General features: G+C 38.0%; 1 non-coding gene across 1 annotated transcript; it reads right to left on the reverse strand.

Annotated features, from left to right (window-relative positions):
* Positions 1 to 227: 227 nt before the first annotated feature.
* Positions 228 to 334, reverse strand: LOC125996454 (U6 spliceosomal RNA). Its single transcript, XR_007491271.1, has one exon. It is a non-coding gene; the product is annotated as a U6 spliceosomal RNA (small nuclear RNA).
* Positions 335 to 11948: the final 11614 nt, after the last annotated feature.

Here is an 11948-nt window from a genome sequence, read left to right on the forward strand (position 1 = left end):
AAAGAGTCTTGCCAGGATTGGTAGTAGTATCTCTTGGAAAGTTTGAAAGAATTCATTAGTGAGTCCATCTGGGCCTGGGCTTTTGTTTTTGGGCAGACTTTTGATTACCATTTTTATTTCATCAACGGTGATGGGGGTGTTTAGATATGCTACATCCTCTTCCTTCAACTGTAGAAGATTATAAGAGTTCAAGAATTTATCCATTTCTTCCAGGTTCTCATTTTTTTTTAAATATGGAACGCTTCACGAATTTGCGTGTCATCCTTGCGCAGGGGCCATGCTAATCTTCTCTGTATCGTTCCAATTTTAGTATATGTGCTGCTGAAGCAAGCACCCAGGTTCTCATTTTTAGTGGCATAGAGTTTTTCAAAGTAGTTTCTGATTACCCTTTGAATCTCTGTCATATCAGTAGTGATCTCTCCTTTTTCATTCCTAATATGAGTTATTAAGTTTCTCTCTCTCTCTTTCTTTGTTAGGTTTGCCAGTGGTCTATCAATCTTGTTTATTTTTTTCGAAGAACCAACTTCTGCTTTCGTTGATCTTTCGGATTGTTTTTTGGGTTTCCACTTCGTTGATTTCTGCTCTCAGCTTTGTTATTTCCTTCTGTCTTCCTAGTCTTGGGTCCTTTTGTTGAGTACTTTCTAGTTCTATTAGCTGTGTCATTAAGCTACTCAGGTAAACTCCTTCTTCCTTCCTGATGTGTGCTTGCAAAGCTATAAATTTTCCTCTCAGTACTGCTTTTGCTGTGTCCCATAAGTTCTGAGAGTTTGTGTCTTTATTGTCATTTGTTTCCAGGAACCTTTTGATTTCCTCCTTGATTTCATCTCTGACCCACTGGTTATTGAGTATGAGGCTGTTTAACTTCCAGGTGTTAAAGTTTTTCTTCTGAGTCCCTTTGGAATTCACAAATAATTTCAGAGCCTTGTGGGTAGCAAAGGTAGTCTGCAAAATTTCTATCCTCTTGATCTTATGGAGGTATGTTTTATGTGCCAGCATGTAGTCTATCCTGGAGAATGTCCCATGTACATTGGAGAAGAATGTGTATCCAGGTTTCTGGGGATGGAGTGTCCTATATATATCCACTAGGCCTCTTTCTTCCATTTCTCTCCTCAGGTCTAGTATATTCTTGTTGGGTTTCAGTCTGGTTGACCTATCCAGTGTTGACAAAGCAGTGTTGAGGTCCTCCACAATTATTTTGTTGTTATTGATATTGTTTTTCAGATTTGTCAACAGTTGTTTTAAATATTTTGCTGGCCCCTTATTTGGTGCATATATGTTTAGGAGAGTTATTTCTTCCTGCTCTACATACCCCTTGATTAATATAAAATGTCCGTCTTTGTCCCTTACAACCTTCCTGAGTATAAAGTTTGCATTATCTGATATTAGTATGGCCACTCCAGCTTTTTTATGGGTGTTGTTTGCTTGGATAACTTTTCTCCAGCCTTTTATTTTGAGTCTATGTTTGTTCTGACTATTCAGGTGCGTTTCTTGTAGGCAGCAGAAGGTTGGATTGAGTTTTTTGATCCATTTAGCCACTCTGTGTCTCTTAACTGGTGCATTTAGTCTATTGACTTTGAGAGAAAGAATTGTCCTGGGATTTAATGTCATCTTTATATCGAAATTCGGTGTTTTGGTTAGTCTTGTTTTAAATTAGGTCTTTCAGTTTTTCTCTTAAGACTGGTTTTGAGTCTGTAAAGTTTCTGAGCTGTTTTTTGTCTGGGAAACCATGTATTCTTCCGTCAAACCGGAAAGTGAGTTTTGCTGGGTACAGTATTCTAGGTGAAGCGTTCATTTCATTCAGTCTTGTCACAATATCCCACCACTGCTTTCTGGCATTGAGTGTTTCTGGTGACAGGTCTGCTGTAAATCTCAAGAATGCTTGCTTGCATGTAATTTCCCCTTTTGATCTTGCTGCTTTCATAATTCTGTCTCTATCTGTAGGATTTGTCATTGTGACTAGGATGTGTCTTGGGGTGGTTTTTCTGGGGTCTCTTTTGGTTGGTACTCTTTGAGCATGCACGATTTGATCACATATATTCTTTAGCTCTGGGAGTTTCTCTTTAATGATGTTCTTGACCATTGATTCTTCCTGGAAATTTTCTTCCTGGGTCTCTGGGACTCCAATGATTCTTAAGTTGTTTCTGTTGATCTTATCATAGACCTCTATTTTCATCTGTTCCCATTCTTTGACTAATTTTTCCATTGTCTGTTCATTTGTTTTAAGTTTTTTTTCCAATCTCTCCTGTTGTATGGAATTGTTATGTATCTCATCTTCTACAGCACCAAGTCTATTCTCAGCTTCTGATACCCTGTCCCAGAGCTTATCGATTTTGTCATTCACTTCGTTTACTGATTTTTTCAGGCCTGTTAGTTGACATGTTATTTCAGTTTGGAGTTTTGTGATTTCTGTCTTCATATTTTCTTGATTCTTATTAGTGTTCTGTTCAACTCGATCCATGGTTTCTTGGAATCCATTGAGCATCTTCCACATTGCTAGTCTAAAGTCCTTATCTGAGAGAATGATTAGTTGGTTGGTCGTTAACTGGTCATCAGAATTGTCATCTTCATTCTCTATGTCTGATGCTGGCCTGCGTTGTTTCCCCATTGTCACACTTGTATTGTGGGTTTTTCTACGTGTTGTGGTGGTATACATTGGTTATATGATGCAGGCAACACACTTCTCTGGCTCCGCCCTTTCTGGATGGGCGGACTTGCCTCCAAGGTAGGGGAGTCCTCTGTGGATGAAGCCTCACACAGGATCAAATCTTAGGCCCGAGCACGCAGCAGAGTAGACAGTCTTGAGAGAAATTATTGCTTCTGTGATCCAGCACAGTTCTTAGTGTGGTTTTTTTCTTCTTGTGATGGTGTTCTTTTTTTTAGAAAGAGCGCACGGCTACGTAGCGAAGTGGAGCTAAGTGCCTTCTGGAGCCTCTTTTCAGCCCACTCTCAGGAGGTTCACGCAACAGGATAGCAGAGAGACACACATAGGCAGCACTCACAGTTTTTCATAGTCGGGCCCCATTGGTCAGGCGTAGTTTTCACTCGCTTGCTGGGCAGCTTCAGAATGCTGTATTTTTGGGGTTCACTTCCCAGGACTCTGAGGAGAGTCACTGGCTCGCTGGGTAGCTTCCGAATGTAGTTTCTTTGGGGTTCGCTTCCCAGGGCTCTGAGGAGAGCTTCCAGAGTTCAGGAAAGACAGAGAAGGGTAGGACAGGGCTCCCTTCAGGTGCTCAGTTTCCTCAGAAGAAGCACAGCCGGGTGGAGACTCTGCATGTAGAGCAATCAGCACTCTGCCTGGAAACCCCCACATCCAGCCATTTCTTACTCACTCACTGGCTCGCTGGGTAGCTCCTGAATGTAGTTTCTTTGGGATTTGCTTCCCAGGGCTCTGAGGAGAGCTTCCAGAGTTCAGGAAAGACAGGGAAGGGTAGGACAGGGCTCCCTTCAGGTGCTCAGTTTCCTCAGAAGAAGCACAGCCGGGTGGAGACTCTGCAGGTAGAGCAAACAGCACTCTGCCTGGAAACCCCACATCCAGCCATTTCTTACTCCTAATAATAATGTTATAATTAATCGATGATTTTACATTTCACGAGTATATATTGAAATGTATTATGCATTGCAATAATAAGAGGAATAGAAAGCATCTTCTTAGACACATAGGTGTTTAAATAACATCTATTTAGTCATGGTAAGTGCTTTTTAATTACATTATATATATTAATTCTTAAAGAATCACAAAATTATTTTCTCTAACATTGTACCATAAACATTAGATTATTTAATTATTTACTCATCTGATTACAAAATAAGAGAATTTAAATGCTTTAAATTATTTTGTAATTCATAAACTCTATTTTATATTTTATTTTTCCATACTCTATATTTTTATTTTTAAAAAAAATTAATATTAATACTTTATTTTCTTTAATTTTATTTTTCTATAACATAAAATTTTATTTATCTTTTACTGTTTATTGTAGCATATTATCTTCTAAATATACTAACTTAAATATCTTCTATAAAGCTCTACTTGTTTTAGGCTGCAACACATCTAAAGGAGTATGACCCATGAAGATTTATTCTCTTCCTTAAAATTACTGAAATACTTAATCCAATACAAAACTAATGCTAACCTTCAAAATTTCCTTACCCTGAGCCACTCAAACTCCTAAGATTTCCTTGTTTTTGTCTACTGCTAGTTTTCTCCCTCTCCTATGTTGCTCCTGTGCCTCCTCTCCTTTCTGAGCTGTATTATTTTATTAATTTTTAAAAAATATTGATTCACCATGTTAATTATTTTGAGGTATCACTTGGAGATGTTCAGGGGTCACTCCTCAATCTGTGCTTAGGGATTACTTCTGGTGATTAGTGGGGATCCATGTGGGATGTTAGGGTTCAAACCCAAGTTTACCATATGCAAGGCAAATATTGCCCTGGTCCACATGTCAATTTTTTTCAATGAAAACAACCCTGGTCTTGAAGTTATTTTTTTAGTATTATTGCTTTCTGGAGAGAATTTGACTTCTGTAATTTTGTTTTTCTTTTCTTGGATAAAAAATGATGAAAATCAGACAGAGGGATATAGTTAGCTGCTGCAATAATCTATACAGCAATATTCAGTAGGAAAATATTTGACAATAGCAGTATAAAGTGACTTCTTAAGTTAACAGCATAATTACTGTAGAGCATTGTTCTTATTTTTAAATAGCTTTCTCAAAGCCTGAGCAATAGGACAGTCGGAAGAGTACTTGGCTTGCAAGTGACTATTCATGTTTGATTTGAAAATGGTTCTGAGTCTATTAAGGTAAACCCTTAATGCTTAGGAATAAGCTCAGAGCACCAGTGAATGTGGCCAATAAAATAAAGTAAATAAATGTCTCAATAACATTTTATCATTCAGAAGTTTTACTTCTGCAGGTAGAAATAAAATAGTATGTGAAGATGATATTGACAGCATAGATGAATCTAGAAAACATTACACTAAGTGAAGTAAATAAGTCACTTACTTAAGGACTGTAAAGAAAATGCTGCATGATTGAACTTACAGGAGTTACCATAAATAGCCCAGTTTACAGAGGCAGATAATAGAATGCTAGACTGGGCAGGGATTTGAAAGTAGAGTTAATGTTCAGTAAGCATAAAGTTATAATCATACAAGATGAATAAATCTAGATTTATCTATAACATTTATGCTGTATGATTAAGTCTTGAGTGCTATATAACATTCTAATTACACTTAACTATTTGGTACAAGCATTTGAAAACTTGGTATGGGGTAGACCTTACATAAAATATTCTTAACTATAAAGCAAAAACAAAGTCCAGGGAGACTGAGACAGAAGCACCTGCCTTGCAAGTATGAGATCACAAGTTTGATCCATAGCACTGCTCATGTACATTGAATGTAGTCCCTGCAGCTCAGCTATCTGGGAACTTTTAAGACTTCAACAGCATCCAATCTCTCTCTCTCTCTCTCTCTCTCTCTCTCTCTCTCTCTCTCTCTCTCTCTCTCTCTCTCCCCTTCTTTGGTTTTTGGGACACATGATGATGCTCAGGAGCTACTCCTGTCTATGCATTCAGAAATCGCTCCTGGCTCGAGGAACCATATGGGAGGCCAGGGATTGAACCCAGGTCTGTCCTGAGTCAGCCGCATGCAAGGCAAATGCCCTACCACTGTGTTATTGCTTTAGCCCAGCATCCTAAATCTCTTGTGCAAAGTCAAGTATGTGTGGATGCCACAACTAAAGTGAACGACCTCTGATGAGCACTGCAACTAAAAAAGAAAATTAAAAGCCTGGTCAGGATTATGTATATCAATAATATATGTATGTATGTCAATAATAATCTTTGGGAGAACCAAAGAGACGTCTGGTAAAGTAGCTTCAGATAAACAACTTAAAGTAAGACACCTGTGAGAACTGAGCCAGGTGCGCAAACAGCACATCAATGCTTGTGGGCAACTTCTAATATCGCGTTGCAATATTAAAAAGTTAAAGACACAGTAAAAAGGACATAAAAATGTTTTAAGCTATTGATATGCTTACAATGTACATAAAAGGCAGTTACATATAATGAAACTCTTCCCATTTAATGTCAAATATGTGCAGTTTTGATCCTTCAGTTATGTCAATATAACAAAAAAGTAGCAATTTTATCTAAATAATAAATGACTAAAATATAGTAAAATATATTTATCAAAAATTTATATATTAATTATTTTTATTAGCTAACATTTAATTATTTACAAATACATTTTAGAACATTTGTAAGTAGCTCACTCGTGACCAGGTTAAGATTGTACTTCCAGTTTTTGTTATTACATAGTCTAGTATTTTTATCTTTTTTTTTGTTTGTTTGTTTTTGGTCACATCCAGCAGTGCTCAGGGGTTACTTCTGGCTTCATGCTCAGAAATCACTCTTGGCAGGCTCAGGGGACCAGATGGGATGCCGGAATTCGAACCAATAACTTTCTGCTTGCAAGGCAAATGCCTTACCTCCATGCTATCTCTCCGGCCCTATCTTTTTTTTTTTTAATTATGTGAACAATGATGCAATGAAAGAGGACAAGGTAAAGTTACAGTTGAAGGACAATCACCCAAAAACAGTGTTCTCAGAAGAAATCCCCCTGCTGACACCTTAATTTTGAACTTACAGTCAAAGAACATTAAGACAAATAAAACAGAACCCATGTACAATTACTTTGTCCCTCAAGATCCCAGATTATAGTACATTATAACATTTCTTAGCAGTACACAAAGCAATCTAAAGCCATAAAATTTATGTAACTCCTTAAACTTAAAGACATAGTAGATTTTTACATTTCCATGCACATGCATATTAGTTTAAGTTAGTCTCAAAAGTGTAAGTGGGTTTTTTTTTTAAGGTTTAGAGTCCAAGGAGCACAGTAAAAGCAGTGTTAAGACTAGTAATTATTGTTTGCAGAAACCCACCAAAATATGGGGGACATGGAAAGGAAAAGCCTTGGCCTAAATACAAGGAGACCCTACCCCTGAAGTTTCCTGGCATAAGACCAACTCTAGGCTCTAGGCAAATTAGTTTGTCCAATCCAGGTCATTGTAGTGCCAATGCATTTTTATTTTTCACATAGTCTCTGTTGTTGGCATCAGGTTTCTGTATTAAAGATCCTGGAATCTGCATATCCTACATTGAAGTCAAGATGGTGCGGAGCTATTTCTCCCTTGGACTCCAGGCCTTCCCTGAGTGCTGGCTCAGGTGGCCTAAAGTGGGTTCCAGGTGGACTCTTTAGGGGTCCTCAGGCTTCCCCCTCCCTTCTCTAGGGGAGAGGAGCATGGGGAGGAGGCCGGGCAGATATCTGGCTTCCAGTTCCTTCTGATCCTGGAGGCCAGCTCTTCTCAGGTATGGGGTTTGGGAACACCCAACGCCAGAGGCCTTCTCCCTAGTTTGGAGGGTTCTGGGAGACTTGACAGGCCCCCAGCCATTCCCCTATTTTTCCCCTGGACTACAAGCCTTCCCTGGGTGCCGGCTCAGGTGGACTCTATAGTGGTCCTCAGGCTTTCCCCCTTCTCTCCCTACCCTAAGTGGGGGGCATGGGAAGGAGGGCAGGCCAATGTAGCACTGGTGTATGTTGGGCATTCACTGGTAATTTTTTTTCTCCATTTTAAAATTTATATATAAATTTTTAAGCACTGTACTGGTGGAAATACTCTAAGTCAAAGTATGTGGTTTTATGTTTTAATTGAATTCACTTATAGTTATTGTTATATTTATCACTAAAATTGTTTATAATTATTCCTATTGCAGAGGAATTGTATAAATGTAACCATGATTAATAATTGTATTAATATTACCCAAGGTAAAAAAGAATTTTCCTACAATAATTAATTTAATTCATAAAATTACCAGTGAGGTAAGAATAATACATATCAACAACTTAACAGAATGCCTGACCTATAATAAATTTTCACCAGAGTAACTCAAATAATAATTATTACTTTAATTCTATTGTTATGATTAGTCAATGTTATAATAAAGCTTATCCTTGTTGGAAGCATTTTTACCACAGGTAGAAATTATAATGAATGGATACAGACATATTTTAGAACTACAGTTAATATGTATTATTTTCATTCAGTGAAAGACAAACCAATGTAACAAGGCATAGGACTAAGGAAGGGCAAAATAGGGTCAACACTATTGAGGGAAAATTATGAAGCCTATGACTTGTACAATCTCTGACTGATAACAAATATTTAGCAAAGATTCAGGCATGGAAAGCTATTATGTTTTTCAGAGTGGATTCTTCCATCTTCTCAGTACACAATCTTTCCTATATCATCCCCCCTTTCACACACACACACACACACACACACACACACACACACACACACACACACAGAAAGATCAGTGTCTATTACTCATTTAAAACCCTAGGCAGCAAAATTAAATGTTTTTTTTTTTAGAGCCAACAGTTTAATGATTTCAGTGACTCCTCCTTGTTGTCTCTGGATGAGGTAAAAGAAGAAAAAGTCTTTTTTCTAATACTTAAAATTCATTGACATTTTTTCTTTAATTTTCTTTTTCTTTTTTTTTTTTTTGGATTTTGCACCACACCTGGTGATGCTCATTGGTTAATCCTAGCTATGCAGTCTGAACTTGCTCTGGCTTGGGAGACCACATGGGATGCTGGGGGGATCAAACCGCAGTCTGTCCTAGGCTAGTTCCAGCAAGACAGAAGCCCTACCACTTGCTCCAGCTCTCCAGCCACCAATGAAGTAATCTTTGGTCTCAGAATGTTATTGCTGATGGTATAAATGGTAGAAATTTTAATTGAATATATTTTGTACAAAATGCAATCAAACATATAAAAATGAATGGAATTTAACCTTTATTTTCTGGTTTTGTCAGAGAAGTAGGGAGGATAGAACGGAGTACCTTTGAATACTAAGTGACCTAGGTCAACAAGGAAGAGGAGCGAGCGCCTTTTAAAGAACTAGCCTCACATTATATGATTCTAGTGTTTGTAACAAAGTCAATACCTTTTGACCCAAGCAAAGAGATGCCTTTATCTGTGTTTGTTAAAATAAACAGAAAATTTTAAGAAAGGAGGTGGAGGGTGGTTTTTGTGGCACAAAAAAGAAAATATTCCAGGAGATAAAGTGTGTTTTTTGTATGTAGCTATTCCAGGTTTAATTTCTGAGACCCCAAGAGGTAGTCCAGCCCACCAGAGTATTTCTGGAACATCTCAGGTATGAGGGAAGAAAGGAGAAAGGGAAGGAAGGAAGAAAGGAAAGAGGAAAGGAAGGAAGGAAGGAAGGAAGGAAGGAAGGAAGGAAGGAAGGAAGGAAGGAAGGAAGGAAGGAAGGAAGGAAGGAAGGAAGGAAGGGAGGGAGGGAGGGAGGGAGGGAGGGAGGGAGGGAGGAAGGAAGGAAGGAAGGAAGGAAGGAAGGGAGGAAGGGAGAGAGGAAGGAAGGGAGGGAGGGAGGAAGGAAGAGAGGGAGAAAGTGAGGGAGGAAAGGGGAGAGGGAATAATGAGGGAATGAGGGAAGGAAGGAAGGAAGGAAAGGAGGGAGGAAAGGAGGTAAGGAAGAAGGGAAGGAGGGAAGGAAGGAAGGGAGGGAGGAAGGAAAGAAAGGAAGGACTGAAGGGAGGGAGGAAGGAAAGGAAAGAGGGAGGGAATGAGGGAAGGAAGGAAAGAGGGAAGGAAGAAGGGAGGTAATGAGGGAAGGAAGGAAGGAAAGAGGGAATGATGGATGAAAAGGAGGAAAGAGGGAAGGAAGGAATTAACAATCAAAAATCAGTAGCCTTCTTATACACCAATAATGATAGAGAAGAAATGGACATCAAAAAATCCCATTCAAATTATGGTCCCACAAAGTTTTGTTGTTGTGTTAAAAGTAATAACTAAATAGTTGCCTTGAATTCATCACGCAATAAAACGTTCAATGTGAAACATAGAAGTATCAATGGAGGTTTTAAATTAGTCTATCTAGTTACATACCTTATGGGGTGGGGGTGTCAGTTTTGTATATGTACTGTTATAATATGTTGCTTTAAGTTCCAGTACTTTCATTGATAGAATTAGAATTGTTTTGGTGGAGGTGGAGTTTCCAAGTGGTGTTCTATGAGCTTAGAATTCCTTCCCAGTTACCATCATGAGATCCTGAGAAATGGTTCTTTTTGGGTTGGAGTTATCTAGGACACACCCTAGTCTACTGTGTAGGGAGATGCATTAATGACTGAACCCAGAAATGCTTAAAGGAATGTGTCATCAACGATAGAACTAGGGTTATCCATAACATTGACTCCTGCTATATCTCTTTAGCTCCATAACATAAACTTGTTGTTGTTTTTGGCATCATACTGGCAGAGAATTTAATGTTCCCCAAGGGCACAATAATTGGGAATTGTTTAGCAAGGAAAAGAATAAAAGGTAATGATTATAAACTAGCATCAAATTCAGGGCAGAATTTATAATTGTGTACAGAAAGATGGTGATTATAAGAAAGCAATTGAACATAGTATTTGTCTTGTTATGATAGAGCAAATGATATGTGCAGGTAAATTTCATCACTAACAAAGTCTCATGGGAACTAAGAAAAGAAATTTCTCTTTCATCTTCTTAACATCCATCTAAATGAGAACAATAAACTGCTAGGATTCTTGGTGGAGGACAGAACAGGCATCAAACATAATGGCTGACTTATCTTTTAGTCTTTGTAAAACCACTGGAATGAATCAAAGGAGAGATGCTAAAATGTTAATGCTGTACTGAGTAAAAAATGGCACTACTAACCACTAGATAAACAGGAATGTCTTCTCCAGTATACTTAAAAATATATCTTATTACATTTTAACATTGTAAATTCTAATTCTTGGTGCATTCTCTTTTAACTGGAATAGCTAGTAAGCAATGAGTATGACACTTGAGTAAACATGTGTACTCAATGAGACATATTTTCAATATTCTAGATATATGGATTCTTCATTTACTTTGCAAAATACATTTTCTGAATAACCTCTCTGAATAATATGACACAATTACAAATAATATTCACAATGAAAGGGCTATGGGAGAAAGGACAGTGATTTTTCCAAAGTATAAGCCTGTGAACTTTGTAAACTCTCAGACTTGCCTTCCCATCCCCTTATGCAAGGAATGATGAATGGGCCACCAATGAACTCAGCTTCCTTGTAGGGACACATTTATGGAAGGAGCAAAGGGGATGTCTTCTGCTTAATGAGTCCACTGAGAAAATAAAGTGCATAACTGCTAAACCTGCTGTACAGAGTGTATTGTTGGTAACTCTGAAAACAAAAAGAAAAAAATTTCCATTGGGGCATGTAATGCGGCTTCTCAAAGAAGAGACAAAACCCAGGAACAATTTAAACAACTCGGGCTAAGGTGGCAGTTCCAGAACACAGCTTGTCAAGTTAATTTATGGCTGTGTATAATTGGGTGGTTGCTTTTTCCTCCAGAAAGATGAAGCAGCCAAGCTAAGAAAGATAGGTATCTCACTACTTTTAATCTAGAGATAAGGATCTTATTTTTGGAGTATAAAGAAAAATAATGCAGGGGTTTTGGGAAAGATTAGGGTTTTGTAGCTTACAAAGTTTCTGAGAAAAAAAGTGAAGTATTTTCATAAAATATCTATACTAGGGGGCTGAAGTGATAGCACACAGGAGGGCATTTGCCTTACTGCTACCAACCTGGGACAGACCTGGATTTGATCCCCATCATTCAATATGGTCCCTGAGCCTGTCAGGAGAAATTTCTGAGCACAGAGCCAGGAGCACTGTTAGGGGTGGCCCAAAAAACCAAAGGAAAAATAATAACTCTAGCCTAATTATTAAAACCTTTAATTCACTCTTGAATTTCTCAAAAAAGGAAAGCATCACTCCTCTTTAATTAAGGTAGAAATGTCCTGCAACTGAAAATATTTTTTCATTTAAATCTTCACCACATGGGA

This window comes from Suncus etruscus, chromosome 1 (assembly GCF_024139225.1).
Source record: "Suncus etruscus isolate mSunEtr1 chromosome 1, mSunEtr1.pri.cur, whole genome shotgun sequence".
Classification (NCBI taxonomy): domain Eukaryota; kingdom Metazoa; phylum Chordata; class Mammalia; order Eulipotyphla; family Soricidae; genus Suncus; species Suncus etruscus.